Source organism: Mauremys mutica, chromosome 1 (assembly GCF_020497125.1).
Source record: "Mauremys mutica isolate MM-2020 ecotype Southern chromosome 1, ASM2049712v1, whole genome shotgun sequence".
Taxonomy (NCBI): Eukaryota; Metazoa; Chordata; order Testudines; family Geoemydidae; genus Mauremys; species Mauremys mutica.
In genome coordinates, this window is record NC_059072.1 from 248,117,902 (window position 1) to 248,131,610 (window position 13,709).

Sequence of the window (13,709 nt, forward strand, 5' to 3'; positions counted from 1 at the left end):
GGCGGATCAAAGCAAGTTTGATATAATGCGGTTTCACCTATAACGCGATAAGATTTTTTTGGCTCCCGAGGACAGCATTCTATCGGAGTAGAGGTGTACCATTTAAAATGAAAAATCTAGTGATGATTTTAACTATGTAGCAGATGAACTATGGCTCTTAAAAAATTTAGAAGTGATAGTCTCTGTTTAATTCTGGTTAAAACCAGGTTCCATTACCAGTAATGCAAACCCCAAACGTTCAAAAACCATGAGTCAGACGTATATGTGAATAAAACACGAGATTTTAAAAAAAATCTCATTCTGGCCAAATCTTTTGAGCTTTGGCTGCTCACCTCCAATTTGTGTATGAGAATTAATATTGCCTAGAAAATCACCGCGACAAAGCTCATTGCTGCAGTCTCCCCAGCCAAACTGTACACCTATTGATTCTAAATGGTAAACCAGCCCACAAAACAAACTGCAGAATGAAACAAGTCAAGCAGGAACTTTGGTCACTCCTTAGAGACAGCAAAGTCCAAAATGAATAACTCAACTTTGATGAACTGACAATAGCCATGAAAACCCTGAAATGTGGGAAAACAACTGGGCTCAATGGTATAGCTAATAAATTATTACTACATTTTGGGACAAGAGTACAGAGGTGGCTGCTTGACTTCTTCAATTCTTGTATGGACACAATGCAGATATCTAGGCTGTGGAGACATCCCAAAGTGCTTACACTACTCAAATCACATAAAGACCTACCTCGGCAAAGAGTTACCACCCAATATCTTTACCCTACTCAAACTATAAGCTCTAAGAGCAGATGATAATGGATAGAATCACACCAATAGTGGAAGGGCAGCTGACTGATGACCAACTTGGTTTCTACTCAGGACATTCATGTTGTGGCAAAATTGCAAACCTAACTCAATATGTCAATATTGTGGATGATATGATGGGATAGCCTAATTTGGGCAATTAATTGATCTTTGATTATTAGCGGGTAAATATGCCCAATGGCCTGTGATGGGGTGTTAGATGGGTTGGAATCTGAGTTACTACAGAGATTTCTTTCCTGCGTGTCTGGCTGGTGAGTCATGCCCACATGCTCAGGGTTTAGCTGATCACCATATTTGGGGTCGGGAAGGAATTTTCCTCCAGGGCAGATTGGCAGAGACCCTGGGTTTTTTTTCTCCTTCCTCTGCAGCGTGGGGCACACACTTGCTGGAGGGTTCTCTGCACCTTGAAGTCTTTAAACCATGATTTGAGGATTCAGTAGCTCAGGCATAGGTTAAGGGTTTATTACAGGAGTGGGTGAGTGAGATTCTGTGGCCAGCATTGTGCAGGAAGTCATACTAGACAATCATGATGGTTCATTCTGACCTTAAAGTCTGTGACTCTGTGTAACTTGCAATATTGTAAGGTCTGTGTTTGTTGATCTGTCGGCTGCTTATGACACTGTGAACGATCATGCATTTCTACTGAAATTGGCAATAATTTTGAGAAATGGAAAGATGGCCCAGGTCATCTCCTTGCTTGAGAATCAACATTTCTTTGTCAAGATGGACAGTCAAGAAAGTTGATGTACTCAATGAAATGGATTGCCCCAAGATTCAGTGGTGTTATCCTTGTTATTTAATGGCTACACAAATGATCAACCAGAATTTCCCAACATGGGAAGATTAATTTATTCAGATGATATTTGTACTGCCACCCAATCAGAAAAATTTGAGGATACTAAACATGTTTTAACTAGCTCCCTGAACATACTTGGAAAATACTACCACACATTAGTTCCTGAAAGCCAACTCTGGCAAAGGTTTGTGCCTTCCACTTGAAACACCATCAGACAAAGTGAAAACTCCAGATATTGTGGGATGGTACAATCCTTGAGCACTATGAACTTCCGGTCTACCTTGGGGTCACAGTAGATCGAATGCTAACATTCAAAAAGCACATTAAGAAGCTGAAAAAGAATGTGAACTACAGAAATGGCCCAACACAAAATGCGGAGCTGACCCCAAAACACTCTGAGCAACCAGTCTTACCTTGTGTTACTCAGCTGCAGAGTGCTATGCTCCATTATGGTGATGCTCAAGCTACACACACAAAATTGATACTAAACTCATTCAACCCTGTAAGGTCATTACAGGGACTTTGAATCTGACTCCCAGATGTCACTATACTGCCTTGTTGAGGATGGGATCACCCCTTAGTGTGGTGGGATGCCTTCAGTAAAAAGGAAAGACAAAAACAGGCACATGATATCCACTGAACAGACACATTCCACCACCTAAGAAGCTGTAGTCCAGAAAGTGTTTTGCCTCTGAAAATCCCTGATCTCAAAATACCACTGTGGAAGGCTACAGAGTTTAAAAAAATATTGGCCAGAAATGCCAATGACCTTGGAGAAGGTGATTCCTTCAGAGCAATTCCCTCCAGGCACTGACTCAAATGAAAACATTGGTGTACTGTAAATCGAGAGAGAGCCAAATGGCAAAGACTGGTGACAATATGACCAAGTGAAAGCTGAGGAATGAACCAAAATGTGAATGTGGAGAGCCTAGGCAAACCTTTGAACCTTGCCTGATGAAGTCTCTCCTGTCAACATCCTGTACTCCCAGGGAACTGTTCTAGATAAGTGACAATTCTAGGTCTTGGCTGAGGTTCTTTGAGCAACAAGGAATCAGCTCTACACCCCCAGCCTCATATCAATTAATTTTGTGCCATCCAGTCCTCACAACTGCCCCAGCCCCACATCAACTCTGCCCACTCAGCCAAACAGTTCTTCTATCCCCAAGCCACAACCCCACATCTGCATCTGCGGAAGTTCTTCTTCCCTTTCCCAGGCCAGATGGTGCAGCATTAGAAAGAATGGGTAGGGAGGAGCAGAAGGCAGGCTGATCTATTTTTCACAGGACGGGTGGAGGGAGCAGGGCTTCCTAAGCAGCTCTTCCTGCTCTCTCATCTCCTCCTTCCTCCCCTGTCCAAAAGCTTCTCTGGCTCCTCAGGGGTGGGAGAAGAGACAGCAGAAGAGCTCTGTTTGCCTGCAGCAGCTCTGATTGTCTCCTCTTCCCAAGGAGGTGGAAAAGCAGGTAAAAAGAAACCAATCTGAAGGTTTTCCCCTGGGCGGTCAGAAAATCACATGAAGGCTGGAGCTTCTGGCATCACCCCAGCAGGAGCCAAAATAACACGTTGAGCATTGCAAGCTGTATATTTAGCATTCTCTAACTTTGGCATTAAAATTATTAATCTTACTCTGAAGACTGTCTAAAATCTCTGTATAATTGGAGTAAATGGGTTGAGTTGATTTTAAGTTCCTTACAGGTCATTAAAATATTGCTGTGATTGAAAATGCTGACTTGTTTCTGAAATCTCTTTGTGTGCCACTACTCAAAAATGGCTTGTAACTACTGTCCCTTAAAGCTTTCAACAGTTAGATCTAGAAAATACATACATTGGGTATATTTGAAGACAGTTTAGCATTAATGGCTTCAGGGCTTGATCCAGTGCCTGGTGAAGTCAATAAGAGTCTTTCCATTGGTTTCAATGGACTTTGGATTATGCCTTTAGTTTGTATGAGATCAGTTTGCAATTTAGTGAAAACATGAGCAGTTGTACATCTGATGCATCTAATGGAGGGTGTTCCCTGAGTTCAGGTGGAAGAGACCTGAGCTTTATGGTGTTCGAGGGTTTAGGTTCTAGTCTTGGCTTTTCAAGTTTGTGTTTTTTTTTTTTTTAAATAATTATATTGATGTAGCCTGATGTATGGTAGAAAATCACCCAATGGTGAAAAGCAAAGAGAAAATTGGACAAGCTGCTTTTGAGTTAGCCCACGAAAGCTTATGCCCAAATAAATGTATTAGTCTCAAAGGTGCCACAAGGACTCCAGGTAATTAAAGTTACTCTGCACATGGAGGCACTCTCATTGTTAAGGTTGCAACCGGTGTTCTGTTACAAGCCCTGTCCTCACTCCCCTCATAGCTTTGCTCAGTAAAAGTATTTTTGTGATTATTTTCAGGGCATTTTAAAGTATTGTTGGAATGTTTGAAGGCAGTTGATCAAACCACTTCATAAGTTATGCATACTTAAAAATTACACTTTTAAAAAATCCCTTTGTCTAATGTTTAGGTCCCTCCAGCTGAATACAGCATGACTGTAAGGACCACGTGGCCTAAGCGGTGGGGTACAGCAAGCATTTGCAGGATCCAACCCTAAGGGGGCAATACCAAGTTACATAGTTTAAAATCATCTACACCAGGGGTGGCCAATCTGAGCCTGAGAAGGAGCCAGAATTTACCAATGTACATTGCCAAAGAGCGACCGTAATACGTCAGCAGCCCTCCATCAGCTCCCCCAGCACCTCCCACCCACTGGCAGCCCTGCCAATCAGCACCTCCCCTCCCTCCCCACACCTCCTGATCAGCTGTTTCATGGCATGCAGGAGGCTCGGCTCAGGGGGCGGGAAGGGGTGGAGTGGGGACAGGGCTTGTGGCAGAGCCAGGGGTTGAGCAGTGAACACCCCCCGGCACACTGGAAAGTTGGTGCCTGTAGCTCCAGCCCCAGAGTCGGTGCTTATACAAGGAGCCGCATATTAACTTCAGAAAAGCTGCATGTGGCTCCTGAGCCATAGGTTGGCTACCCCTGATCTACACAGTCTTCACAGAGTGTGTGCAGCAGCAAAATACAAGTGTAACCTTGTCATGTATATCAATCTAACCACAGACGTGTAGCATCTATAGGCGTGTTTCATGTGCTCCCAGCTTCATATCAAACCTCTTTTTGTTTCAGCAATGAGGTCACCTAACGGATCACTATGATCCTCACACACAACCTACTGACATGAAACTTTCTTTGGTTCAGATGCAAAAGAGACACTGTGATGGGATGCCTGCCCCGCACTGGGCTCCCAGGGGTTAATAGAGCCCTAGGGAGGCAGCCAATCAGGGTCAAGCAGGCCCATATAAAAAGAAAGTTGCCGGGCAGAGGAGGGCAGCTCTCTGCTGGGAGCCCAGGGAGAAAGGACTGTGTCTCTGAAGGGCTGAGAGAACTGCCAGCCCCCTGGAGAGAGCAGTGCTGCGAGCAGGGACTGGGGGAATGAGAGACAGCTGTTGGGGGTTTGCAGGTGGAGGCCCTGAGGCCAGGGCAAAGAGGATGCTGGGGTCATAAGGAAGTGGCCAGACAATTCACTGCAGTAGCCACTAAGGGAAGTGGCTGAACATTGGGCTGCAGGTCCCCCTGAAGGGGGAAGCACAGTGTGTGGCACGGTCGGAGGGCTGTGTCGCTGAAGAGGATGCTGTGGTCCTTGGAGAGAGGTGGGTCCTAGAGCAGGAATGACAGTGGTGAGGCACCACCTGAAGAGGATGCACTATCATGCAGAGCTAATTCCCAAGACTGCCAGCAGGAGGTGCCACAGTGGTGAGCGCACCCCGTTACAGACTTTTCCAAACTTCTGTGTATCATAATAAGATGCTTCAGTTTTATTGTTAGCTGAAAAAATGTTTGGTTTTCTTATGCTGTATGAATTTAAACCTCTTGTAGAGCACATTTCTGGGAGTAAAAACAATATTGGTCTGATTTTCAAAAGAGTATAGGCCAATAACCATAGAAAATGCATGGGTAAAGTCTTTGACCTGCTTTGAAAAATCTCAGCTTGAGCATTGTAATTGGGCATAAAACATATTCCTGCAGAAGCTAATAGTCTTTTGCCAAGCTTATGGAAAATCTTATTGTATGATGATGTTGTGGCTTCAGGCATTTTTCAGACAAAAGTGGGTTTTTTTTAAATGTTAACTCCCTGATCAAAACCTGTTATAGCAGTTCAGTTCCTTAAGAAAGGAATGTTAATGTAAGGAATACAGACCCCCACCACTAGCATTTAACATGAAATCCTGGCTGCATGAAAGTCAATGGAAATTTTGCATTCACTTCAATGGGGTCAGGATTTCACTCAACGTGTCTAAACCATGCTGTTTCATTAATGCTTTCTACTTTTGCCCATGCAACAAAAGAATGGCTCTGCAATGTTTGCCTCTCCTGTTCTGCTTGTGTCTTTCAGTTATTTTACAAAGTTTTAAAGGTGCATATGCAAGTAAGTTCTAAAGACAGATGCTTGAAATAAAGATCTGTGTGTTTACTCTAATGTGTAGAAGAGGTTACTTTTGTCTACTACAAAGTCTTTTGTTCTTGGTGATTCTCAGTTCTAGCCACATCCATGCATGGCTAGAATGGAGATGCTAGTCTATCTCAATAGCTGTCAGAGCCTTCAAAGCTACACAGTGGAGAGCTCCTGTGTATAGGAATGTAATGATGCAGAGTTCTTGGTAAAAATTGTTACATAATGAGATTAGTCACATCCTCCACAGAAAAGAAGTGTACAAAAGCACTTTTCTCCAGTAACAGTGGGTATTCATAAGCTGAAAAGCATTTGTAGCAAGTTCAGCTTTTCCCTGGAAGAAAACTGTAATGTTAGCATTATTCTGTGGTTCTTATTTAATAAAACATTGGCACCGTAATCAAGCCCCTAAAAGTGCGTGTGTGTGTGTGTGTTCTGTCTGGGATGATGTTCAATGCAATATATGTGTGGTGTGATCCCAAGCTGCTATAAATTGGCTGAAAGTGGAGCTATACCATTTACACCAGTTCAGGATCTAGGCCATCCATCTTGTATTGACTGTTCTGGTTTTCTGTGGAAGTAGTGAGACATTTTTGTAGGCTGCAGCTGAAACTCATTAGATTATTTGCAGCACCTCTGTTGCTGTAAGTCCAGGCTAGGTTGGACTGACTTTATATGTTTGGTGTTCAGTTAAGACCTAAGCTTTTGTTACTATTTTCTCCCACAATAATAAACAGGACACCTCACTTTAGGTGAATTAGAATTACTCACTTTACCCATGTATTACAGCTGAGGTTCTTTGAGGCACAAAATAAATCGAATCACTGATTTAGTTATTTGAAGTTCATAAAACTAAACTCTTAACTAGTGTCTTTGAAGGTAATAAAATAAAACATCCTGAACTCATCTTTTACATTTTGAATATTTGAAGTGAGTCGTACTAAGACCTGCTGTGACTATCTTGTGTGATATTTGAATGAATGTAACTGAGCAGTTGGGAAGGGCTAAATCTGTAAATACCTACATGAGGTAGAAATATTTGATAATAGATTTTTCAGTCTAGCAGCTAACGATCTAACAAGATCCAATGGCAGAAAATTGAAGCTAGATAAATGCAAACTGGAAATAAGGAATAATTTAACCATGAAGGTAATTAACTATTGGAGCAAATTGCTAAGGGTTGTGGTGGATTCTGTCACTGGCAATTTTTATATCAAGATTGGATGTTCTTCTAAAAGATATGCTCTATTTCAAGCAGAAATTCCTTCAGGGAAGTTCTGTGGCCTGTGTTATGCAGCAGGTCAGACTAGATGATCACAATGGTCCTTTCTGGTCTGCAATCTTATTAAATCCTTCTACAGAATGAGGCACCTGCAGGGGATCTTAGACTGGATGAGGGTCCAGCCCTCAGGGGAGTTAGGTTGCTCAGTGGACTAAATCAACAACTGTAAAATAAACTTTAGCTTCTTTCTTAAGGAGCAACCTTAAATCAACCCAGCACCCAATAACAGAATAAAAGCCCTAATCTTACTGGGGGTAAGAGATTAGAGACTGATTAATCAGGGTGGTGGTTACCCAGTTTTAGTGCACAGGAGGCCCTCAGAGCCCAAGTATAAACTTTGATGAATGGGAGAAGCAAAGGGAGAAGGAATTATTTATAGAGATTGCATATTCATAGAGGAATGAGGGTCTAAATCAGAACTGGCAGCCCTAATTCTCCAATTGAGAAATCTGATCTCTTGTGAAGAGGGGACTAGGGTGAAATGGAGGGACAAATGCCCTCAGATAGGATCCATCTTCTCAGGGCCGGCTCGAGGTTTCTGCTGCCCCAAGCAGCGGGGGTGAGGGGTGGGGAGAAAGCTGATTGGCAGCACTTCGGTGGCACGGTCAATCGCGCCGCTCCATTCTTCGGCGGCACTTTGGCGGAGGGTCCTTCTCTTCCTCTTTGAGCTGCCACCAAGGGACCCACCGCCGAATTACTGCCTAAGACCCCGGATGGCCTGCCCCAATAGCGGACAGAGTGCTGCCCCTTTGTATTGGCTACCCCAAGCACCTGCTTCCTTAGCTGGTGCCTGGAGCCAGCCCTGCATCTTCTCATAGAGTCGAGGGAAGGCAAGCATTCGTATGCCCCAAGATAGTCACTCCAGGAGATGAATATGGTTAAGAGACATTGTCTTTTGATAGGGGATTTAATCATTAGAAATATTGGTAGCTGGCTATGGAGAGACCATGAGAACTATAATGTCTAGCTTAGCTCCTGAGGCCCCAACGTCAATATAACAACTTTCAATATCATTGTCTACATTGTCTTTAATAACCTCCCCTTTGCTCCCCAAATCCATCACTACCACCATTTTTTCTTTTTGAAAAGAAGAAAATTCAGTTATATGACAGAGCTTTTCAAAGTTTTTGTTCCTCTCCTCTGGCTTCTCTTTGCAAGAGATCTGCAATTCTCATCCATTAGTTGTTTAGATACATTGTCTGTCTAAGAGATTCAGAAACATTGATAAATCTACAGGAAACAGATTATTCTCATATCATATGGACATACTATACAATGATTGTAACTCTACTCAAAATCAATGAGTGATCCTATAGAAAAAGACCTGGAGACTAACTCCCTAATATGTTCGGTTGTTATGGATGCTACCAAACAGAAACTAAGTGCTATGGTGATGCTAATGGTAGAGATTAGAAAAGCTCTCTTGCAAGAGAGCAAAGTGCATTATTCCCTTTTTCCTTCAGTCTTTTTTATAGGCATATGCAACCTTCTTCTCTGAATGGCAGTGCAGCTTTCCAGGAAGAGCGTTCTTTTTCCGCTTGTAGGTCATTAAGTCCACTTCCTTGGCAAATTTTCAGAATGTTATCATTGCTTTTGGTGGCCTAGAGCCGGAGGTTTAGAAGGGAGGTGTACAAGGAGCTGTTTTTACCTCCAAACCAAGTTCAGAATCCTCTGTTGAAAAGTGTCTCTCTAGTTTAAGAATACCTTTTTGTAAAGTATTATCATCTTTAAACCTTTATTCCTCCTGGCTGATATGAATACAGACAATTCATCTGTAGAGCCACTGGTACAAGTAACTTCCCTCCATGTATCCCTGTGTGCCTCATGTTTGACTTGTCTGCCTGACAGGGAGTTATTGCAGTGAATCTTTCATTACCTATTACTTTAAAGTAGACCGAGGATTTGGTTCGGTGTTGAAGCCTGCCCCTGCAGCAGCACAGACTGCCCCTATAACAGCAGCACTGCTTTCTCATGTGAGTGAGGTACCTGCTCACTGTGATACCAGCACTCATGTCTGGGTGATGCCTTAAGTACATAGAAAGTAGGGACATATTAACTCCATTTTACTGAGGAGGAACTGAGGCAGATTGAGTGATGTGCCCAAGATCACACCAAGTCTTTGGCAGAGCCATGAATTATACCCAGATCTCCCCACAAGTCCATTCTTCCTTTAGGCCACTAAAACAATAGAGAAAGCACCACCACAATCTGACAACATGCTGTCTTGGCTGGGTGGTTGCTTATTTAATGGAGGAGCTACCACCAACTGACCAAGCCTTGAAATAGTTTTCTTGCAAGCCACTGAGCATAGATCCCAGGCAGCCCAGATATGAGTCAGACCCAGAGTGGCATAATTAGAAAGAAGTTCACGAGAGGCTCAAGTGTGAAGGGTCTGCTGCAGAAGTTCAGATTTACTAGAGTTTGCCAAGTCTCTACCTGCATTTCCTTCCATGCAGCTTTACTAGTTGTATTTTTTATGAAGTTCACTGTGTAGTATAGCTTCTCTTTTCCCTGAGCAACCTGCTCTGATTCAATGTGATCTTTCCTCACAGAGCAACACCTTTTTTTAAGGGATTGAGCCTAAATAGGCTCAGCTGTATTTAATTAGCTTCCTGTTGGCAGAACCTCTGAATTGCAGCTGACAATTAACCCCTGAATCCCCAGGTCATTGGCTAGCTCAGCATGGCTTCCTCCCAGCAAGTTGCACTGGAATGAATGCCGCAGGGCTTTGAGGAGACTTCCAGGGGGTGCCAAAGCCCCTGCACGAGTATGAAATAATAGATAACGTAGAGTCATTTGCTGTTAGTACACAACTTTAGCTTCTCAGTTCATCCAGCTGTGGAAAGTCAAAGGAGTGGGTCAGCATCAGGAACTTACATTAGATTAGAAAAGAAAAACAAAACATTTTCTGGTCTATGTGGTTACCAACATTTCCGGTAGTTAGCTAGGAATGGCGTGGGAAGAGGACAGAAGGGCGTGCAGGTGGGTGTGCTGATTGATAAAAGGGAACATAATTGAAAAGGGTGGTTAGAGTGGAATGTTGAAGCATGCAATCCACATTTGTTGCGTACCATCTCTTTCATCCTCTCTGAGCTTGTGAGGGAGATGTATTTGTATAATTTATTGCAAGAATAAATGGTTCCTTCTCTGTGGCCTGCTTGCCAGAGATGTGCCCACAGTTTTGGCATTGCTTTATTCTTAAAAACATACTCAAGGTTGAGACTGTACATCCAGGGCCAGCTCCAGCTTTTTTGCCTCCCCAAGTGGCGAAGTGGGGGGAAAAAAACAAAAAAAAGCCGATCGTGCTGCTTCCTTCGGTGGCAGCAGTTCGGCAGCAGGTCTTTCGCCCCCTCTCTTCCTCTTCAGCAGCACTTCTGTGACAGCTCAGAGAGGGACTGAGGGACTCGCCGCCAAATTGCCGCCAAAGACCCAGATGCACCGCCCCTTTCCATTGGCCACCCCAAGCACCTGCTTCCTTCGCTGGTGCCTGGAGCCGGCCCTGTGTACATCAATGATTTCCAGTCATTGCTTAGTTGGAGCCATCCTTGTGATGGGCTGGTGGAAGGCTTTCTTTCCGTGGCCCGCTGTGAGGTGCTGTGAAAAATTTATCAATCTTTCCTTTTTCTGTCTCATTTCCTAATTCTCCTGTTTCACTGGTTTTTGTTCCATTTCTTTTGCTCTTTTTGGCTTGCTTGCACCCAGTACCGAAAACTAAAGAAAATATTTAAAGAAAAGGGTAAATCCTGCCCTTTTCCAGTTTTTTTTCTTAGAACACATTCTTGTTGCCCTGTGTCACATCCTCTCAAGTTTCACATTATTTTTCTAGTGAAAAGATGATCCAAACTGAACAGAATATGTTTGGATGATTGCAAAAAATCAATTGTCTAGATTTGTATTCTGACCTTCTGTCAAGGCTGAATCCCCACTCTGTCACTGAGTACAGAAGGTGGGGGCCCGCAAGGATTTTAAAAATTAATATTTGCCACTCCAGGCATGCATTAAACTTCCAAGGTTACAGCTCTTCTTTGACCTTGGCTTGGTAAATGCTGCCACCACCCAAATGCAAAAACCAAAACAAAAAACAACAAACAGGAAGGAACACTTGGGAATTCCTCCCTGTGGGGTACCCTCAAGCCCTTTCACCCCCCTCTGAGGAAGAGCTGAGAAAGAAAACCAAGGAAATTAGCTGTTGCTACCAGCCATCAAACAACATGCACAAACCTCTAAGGACACCAAATATCCAATCCTGTTCTTAAAAAAGGTAAATTTTATTAAAAAAAAAATACATCTGGAACTTAGGCTTTTGCTAGATTTTAAAAGAGCAATTCCAAAAATTAAGCACCCAAAATAGCTTTCTTGGGGGTTAGCTTAAAGGTTAAAGCAAACAAAAGCATCTGGCGTTAGCACAGAGGAGTCCACAAGCCTTAAAAAAATAAACAGAAATAAACCTGCTCGCATTTAGCCTCTAAGGATAGAACAAGAAGCAAAGGGCTTAAACTGCATCAAGGGAGGTTTAGGTTGGACATTAGGAAAAAGTTCCTAACTGTCCGGGTGGTTAAACACTGGAATAAATTGCCCAGGGAGGTTGTAGAATCTCCATCTCTGGAGATATTTAAGAGTGGGTTAGATAAATGTCTATCAGAGATGGTCTAGACAGTATTTGGTCCTGCCGTGAGGGCAGGGGACTGGACTCAATGACCTCTCAAGGTCCCTTCCAGCCCTACAATCTATTAATCTATTTAAACATGCCCTGTCCAATGATTTCTTCTAGGTATGGAAGCCTTGCACTGCATTCCTGCTAATAGCATTGCTGCTCCGTGTCTCCTTCTCTGGAGGCAAAGGGAAAGTTTCTTTCCCAGTTTTAAAAAGTTCTACCTTCCCATTGGCTCTTTTGGTCAGGTGCACGTTTTTCCCCCCGTTTACCTGAGGGAATTTTTAACCCTTTACAGGTAAAGCAAGTCAAGAACAGCTACCAAGAGGGATTTTACAGCTGGCTGGGTGCCCATCAAAGGGAGCTACCCCCCACTTCATTTATCACACCTTCCCTTTAGCTCTTTAAAAAGAGTATGCAGCATAATAGATATTTTTAATACATATTTCCTTTGATGGAAGTTACTATTTTGCATGTAACTACTTTAAAACTGCATTTTCCATCCTATGGTACAGGAAGGTACGGAAAAAACAGTTTGTATCAGTGCTGCAGAGAGAGAGATTAGATTATCTTAAAGAGTTTTATTATAGTCAGTAGAATGTCAATTCTGTGAATTTGGTGAAATCTATGGTTATCCAAAGGTCAGATATGACACCTGAGGCTTGACTTCAGCAACAAGTTATCTTGGTAGAAAAATTTGTGCTGAATCTGTTAAATCAGCAGAGAGGATAATCTCTGAGTAATAATAATAATAATAAAAATACAGGGCCCTGTTCCTAGATGCTTTCATTTATAAGAACTTTTGATTATCCACATTAATTTTATTTGCATAAACTAGTTTGTACTAGAGAGATGGTGCATCATTGATTCCAGAACTACCCGTATGAGATCTCTCCCTTTAATGCACTGAAGACTGGAAATAGTCCTGGTCCTACCGAACCTTTTTTTAAGTCATCAGCGAGGCTAGATCCTAAACTCTCTTGGAAACCACTACCAAACTTGCAATCTTGGATGCCAAAAACTAGGCACTTAAATCCTTATTAAGAACCTGAATGGCTCAAATGTCTGAAAAGTAAGCCACTTACTTAGGTGCCTAAATAAGGCTTTAATATGGAGGCACCCATATTGAAAATTGTAGTCTCCGTCTGAGACTCGCATCAAGTGGCCTCAGTAGGAATGCTAAAAGCACCCCAGGAGTCCTGGCTGCCGCCCTGCGCCCAAGACTCTGAGGCCACCTCGAGGCCAGGGCTTTGCTCCCAGCTTCAGCTCTGTGGGTTGGAGGGGTAGACAGGGGTAAGGGGACTGGCTTTCAGCTCCCCCACTATTAAAAATGTTCCAGCACCACTGCCTAGTTGTGCATATGTCTACACTTAACTTTGTCCGCAATTGATGTAAGCATCCCATTATGGCAACGCAGTTGTGTGACATCACACTCCATATTGTTTATGAAAATATGCTTTTATGGATGACATAACTGAGATGTACTTTATGCAAGATAGCTTATGTAATATTACTGGAAAGGTTATGATTTACTGAATGCAGGGCTGGATTAAGACCTTTAGAGGCCCTAAGCACTGAAAAGATTATGGTGCCCCCCCATATGTAATTCAAAATAAAAACAATACTATATCGTAAAATAAAAATTTATTTTTTGAAATGACACAACTGACATGTATGCT

General features: G+C 42.8%; 1 protein-coding gene across 1 annotated transcript in view; it reads left to right on the plus strand.

The window, feature by feature from the left end:
* Nucleotides 1-5,007: 5,007 nt before the first annotated feature.
* Nucleotides 5,008-13,709, plus strand: part of LOC123367631 (interleukin-1 receptor-like 1) — a 72,469-nt gene continuing 63,767 nt past the window's right edge. Inside the window, exon 1 of the mRNA XM_045011984.1 lies at nucleotides 5,008-5,400. The gene's annotated coding sequence lies outside the window, so the exon portion shown is untranslated. The remainder of the gene's footprint in view (nucleotides 5,401-13,709) is intronic.